The sequence below is a fragment of the Triticum aestivum genome, chromosome 1A (genome assembly GCF_018294505.1).
Source record: "Triticum aestivum cultivar Chinese Spring chromosome 1A, IWGSC CS RefSeq v2.1, whole genome shotgun sequence".
In the NCBI taxonomy this organism is placed as follows: Eukaryota; Viridiplantae; Streptophyta; class Magnoliopsida; order Poales; family Poaceae; genus Triticum; species Triticum aestivum.
This window is the reverse complement of record NC_057794.1, coordinates 549203674-549209147: the sequence shown is the minus strand read 5'-3', so window position 1 is coordinate 549209147 and position 5474 is coordinate 549203674. Positions and strand designations below refer to the sequence as shown.

The following is a 5474-nucleotide window of genomic DNA, read 5'->3' as shown; positions in this document are numbered from 1 at the left end:
CTCACAACAACAAGTCGAGTAATGCTACCAAAACAATAGAGATAAGGTATTATGTTGTGAAAGATAAAATCCAGGATCAAACTATAAGTCTCGAGCATATAAGGACAAAGGATATGCTTGCGGATCCGCTAACGAAAGGCTTACCACCCAATGTGTTCAAGGAACACTTAGCCGGCATGGGTTTAAGGGAAATCCTTATGATTCCTGGATAGGCCCAAAAGGAACAGAATTTGTTTCTGAACATAACATATGTTGTAGCTGTATGATTCTATCAGCAATTAAGCTGTGACGATGAAACATGCTCTATGTACCAATATGTGATGAAACAAATAAAGTAGAAAGTATAAAGTTAAAAGTAAAGTTGAGATCAAGGGGGAGAATGTTATGTTGATCTCTCTCCCGTTCGAACCCAACGGATCGAACGGGCCCCTGACTCGCGCCCTGATCGGGGGCGCCCAACCAAACCATGGTTGGTGGGCCCCTGTGACCCGCGCTATATAAACAGAGGTGGGGGTCGAGGCATGACTCACGAGGTTAATCGTTGACACAATCCCCACCTACAATCCCTACCGATCTAGGGTTAGCGTGGTGCTCACGGGAAGCTCCACCACCGTCGCCATCCACTCTCTGTCCACATCGTCACCGGCCCCTACTTGACCATGGCCGGCGCTGGATCGAGTTCATCTGCACTAGCAGAAGGTAGGTATACCGGATGATCTAGCCTACCCCGATCCAAAGAATCTAACACTTCTTACACACTGAAACACTTCAGTTGTACTACTATACTACTTACTGTGTGGTACAGTACTAGCTACTGTCATTGACCACAGGTTTAAGCGTGGACCTAGTAACTGCAGCATTGTATTGGTTGCCAACAAGTAAATAGCAGGGGATCTTGCAGGATGCTAAGTTGCTATAATGTGGTTGTGTAGTGGATTATGGATTTCAGGTTAGGTACTCGCTTGGGGGCAGGGGAATGGGAATGTAGCCTTGCAGTTCCTCAGCAAAATTCTTCATGATTCAAGGCAGGGCAGGGCATAGAGCTCGCATTACCCTGTTGCTTGCTGATGCAGGCAGAATACACTTGTTTCGTTCCCAAAATTTGATTTTCCTGCGCCTTACGCTTGATGCATTGTGGTCGGCTAGTTTTACAGGCTATTTTGATTTTCTTTGTCCTCGAGTTTTCTTCACATTTTCTTAACAACCATGTTTTCAATGAACAATAGTTGTCTGTTGAATCTTCACAGTTTCAAATTGAATCATTGAAGCGATATTGTGATAGACAGGTGGTGCCCTTACTTGGCGATATTTGTGTCTTGTTGATTGTCAAGGCTTCCATACAACTTAACCTTCGTTTTTGCTCGCTGTCTGTCTGTTTGGAGAGGGCGATCTAGCAACAATATCATCACTTTAGTTATTGCAACTAACATGGGCGGAATCTTTGTTTTTGTTTGAATTTTCACCGGTGAGTAAGGGAACTCCCCCGCCTGAATCATATCATATATATTGGAGGGCCAATGTTTGTTTTGTTAAACGACACATATGGAGATCCTATGTGATAACCTTCGGCCCTCATGATGTCAACCGAACCTAGATAGATAGAGATAGTTTGTTCAAATATTCTGTTATCATTGTAACTAGATATCTCTCTATTCTGTCCCTTGTTCTCCAAGATGTACTCGATCCCATATGTACGCTAACCCAGGGAGTTTAACATGAAGCCGTCGCCCGGAGCTTGGGTACGACGTTCTCTCACATGGTATACAGAGCCTAACCCTTCCCATCTAGTTTTTCCTCCTCCTTCCGCAACCCTTGCCATGGCCTCCTCCAGCACCACCTCCTCTACCCTCTCTGGTCAGATCACCGAGCGGCTGACCCGCACAAACTACATCATGTGGCGTACCCAGATTACGCCGCAATTGAGAGGGGCAGGCTTCTTCGGCTATGTCGATGGAAGCATAGCGGAGCCGTCCTAGATCGTCGTCAGCAAGGACAAGGATGGAAAGGAGGAGACCATCTCGAATCCACTCCATCCCATCTGGGTTTGAGAGGGTCAGCAGGTACTCGGATATCTTCTGAACAATCTCTCCAAAGAAGTCTTGGTGCAGGTGACCTCGATCGCTCATGCACACGAGCTATGGACGGCATTAGCGAGCATGTTCTCGTCAACCTCGCTGTCCCGCGTCAACAACATCCGTGCAGCCCTCACCAACGCGCAGAAAGGGACACAGTCGGTGGCCTCCTTCTTCGCGCATATGCGTGGCCTCGCCGACGAGCTCGCTGCTGCTGACAAGCCATTGCAGGATGATGAGATGATCTCTTACATCCTCAATGCACTTGACATGGAGTATCAGCCGTTGGTGTCTGCCCTTGATGCACGCACCATACCAGTCACCCTCGACGAGTTGTTCGCTCAGATGAGCAACTTCGATCAGCGGGTGGCCCTTTTCCAAGGAGCTGCAGGAGGCGGCTTCAAGTCTTCTGCTAACGCCGCCACTCGTGGCCGTGGAGGGAGCTCACGTCATCGCGGGCCGCCCCAGAACAACAAGGGAAAGGGCACCGGTGGCGGCAACAGCAGCGGCGTCAACAACGCATGAGGCGGTGGCCGACCTTCCTACACCAACACTAGAGGCCGGCACAACAACAACTCCAACAACAAGTCGCGTCCTGACACGGTCAGGTGCCAAATCTACGGCAAGTCAGGCCACTCAACCAAGGATTGTTGGTACCGCTATGAGGAAGATGAAGATGACTCATCTCAAGATGAGAAGGTGGCCGGAGCAGCTGATGGCTCCTATGGCGTTGACACCAAATGGTATGTCGACAACGGCGCCACAAATCACATCACCGGCGAGCTGGAGAAAGTGACCATGCGTGAAAAATACCGTGGCAAGGACCACATTGATATGTCTCCATCGTATCTATAATTTTTTATTGTTCCATGCCAATATTATTCAACTTTCATATACTTTTTGGCAACTTTTTATATTATTTTCGGGACTAACATATTGATCCAGTGCCCAGTGCCAGTTCCTGTCTGTTGCATGATTTTGGTTTCACAGAATATCCATATCAAACGGAGTCCAAACGGGATAAAAACGGATGGATCTTATTTTTGGAAAATATGGAAAATTTGGAAGGAAAATCAACGCGAACCAGTGCCCGAGGTGGTCACGAGGCAGGGGGCGCCCCCCCTTAGGGCGCGCCCCTACCCTCGTGAGCCCACCGTAAGGCGGTTGACGCTCTTCTTTTGCCGCAAGAAAGCTAATATTCGGAAAAAAATCACGGTGAAGGTTTCAGGCCAATCGGAGTTACGGATCTCCATATATACACGAAACGGTGAAACAGAGCGAGAAGAGAACGCAGAACCAGAGAGAAACAGAGAGATAGATCCAATCTCGGAGGGGCTCTCGCCCCTCCCATGCCATGGAGGCCAAGGACCAGAGGGGAAACCCTTCTCCCATCTAGGGAGGAGGTCAAGGAAGAAGAGGAAGAAGGGGGCTCCTCTCCCCCTCTCCTCCGATGGCGCCGGAACGCCGCCGTGGCCATCATCATCATCACCGCGATCTTCACCAACACCTCCGCCATCTTCACCAACATCTCCATCACCTTCCCCCCCTCTACTACAGCGGTTCACTCTCCCGCAACCCGCTGTACCCTCTACTTGAACATGGTGCTTTATGCTTCATATTATTATCCAATGATGTGTTGCCATCCTATGATGTTTGGGTAGATTTTCATTGTCCTATCGGTGGTTGATGAATTGCTATGATTGATTTAATTTGCTTGTGGTTATGTTGTTGTCCTTTGGTGCCCATCATATGAGCGCGCGCGTGGATCACACCATAGGGTTAGTTGTATGTTGATAGGACTATGTATTGGAGGGCAAGAGTGACAGAAGCTTCAACCTAGCATAGAAATTGATACATACGGGATTGAAGGGGGACCAATATATCTTAATGCTATGGTTGGTTTTACCTTAATGAACATTAGTAGTTGCAGATGCTTGCTAATAGTTCCAATCATAAGTGCATAGAATTCCAAGTAAGGGACGACATGCTAGCAGTGGCCTCTCCCACATAATACTTGCTATCGGTCTAGTAAAGTAGTCAATTGCTTAGGGGCAATTTCTCCCCTCCTACCACCACTTTTCCACACTCGCTATATTTACTTTATTGTTTCTTTATATAAACAGCCCCTACTTTTTATTTACGTACTCTTTATTATCTTGCAAACCTATCCAACAACACCTACAAAGTACTTCTAGTTTCATACTTGTTCTAGGTAAAGTGAACGTCAAGCGTGCGTAGAGTTGTATTGGTGGTCGATAGAACTTGAGGGAATATTTGTTCTACCTTTAGCTCCTCGTTGGGTTCGACACTCTTACTTATCGAAAACTGTTGCGATCCCCTATACTTGTGGGTTATCAAGACCTTTTTCTGGCGCCGTTGCCGGGGAGTCATAGCATGGGGTGAATATTCTCGTGTGCGCTTGTTTGCTTTATCACTAAGTAATTTTTATTTGCTGTTCTTAGTTGTTCTCTATCTTTAGTTATGGATATGGAACACGAAATACCCAAAAAATTAGGTGTACTTTCTGCTCATGGAGATGGGGAACCTCCTAAAACCCTCGATGCTGGTTATGTGAAAGATATTATGTACTACTTTAATAATCCTGAGAAAACCCCATTCAATTATGTAATGGGAGTAACGTTGGATCAACGTGAATACTTTAGAGATTACCGCTTGACACAAAAAGGGAAACTATTATGGGATCAAAATTGTATATTGAAGTGGTATGCTGGACAACTATGTTCGGAATATGATTATACTTGTTGCTCTAGGATGAATTCTCCACACCTCCCCTTTTCATGCAAATTTAATGATAATGAAACCTTGGCTTCTTATGCTAGAGGTATATATGATTACTATGATGTGGAACAAATAGAAGAATTTTTTGCTTTTATGGGTGCTTATGAAATTGAATCTATGTTTAACAAGTTTGATGATATTGATGATGCTTGTTATAGATCTGAAAATTTAGCTATCCTAAAATATTGCTATGAGAATTATGAATACAATTATGAAATTAATGCACTTATTTAGAAAGTCTCCGCTGTCCAAGAAGAGACTAATATTGTGTAGGAATCTATGGAAGAAGAAGTTGATGACACTGTGAGCTCATTGGATGAAAAAGATGAGGAGGAGAGCGAAGAACAAAAGGAGGAAGAGCGGATTGATCACCCGTGCCCACCTTCTAATGAGAGTAACTCTTCAACTCATACATTGTTTAATTCCCCTTCGTGCTTACCGAAGGATGATTGCTATGATGACTGTTATGATCCCTATGATTCTTTTGAAATATCCCTTTTTGATGATGCTTGCTATGCTTATGGCCAAGATGCCAATATTAATTATGCTTATGGAGATGAACTTGCTATAGTTCCTTATGTTAAACATGAAATTGTTGCTATT

General features: G+C 45.3%; 1 pseudogene; it reads left to right on the top strand.

Moving 5' to 3' along the window:
- Positions 1-2293: 2293 nt before the first annotated feature.
- Positions 2294-2433, top strand: LOC123072707 (uncharacterized; annotated as a pseudogene).
- The last annotated feature ends 3041 nt before the right edge of the window (positions 2434-5474 follow it).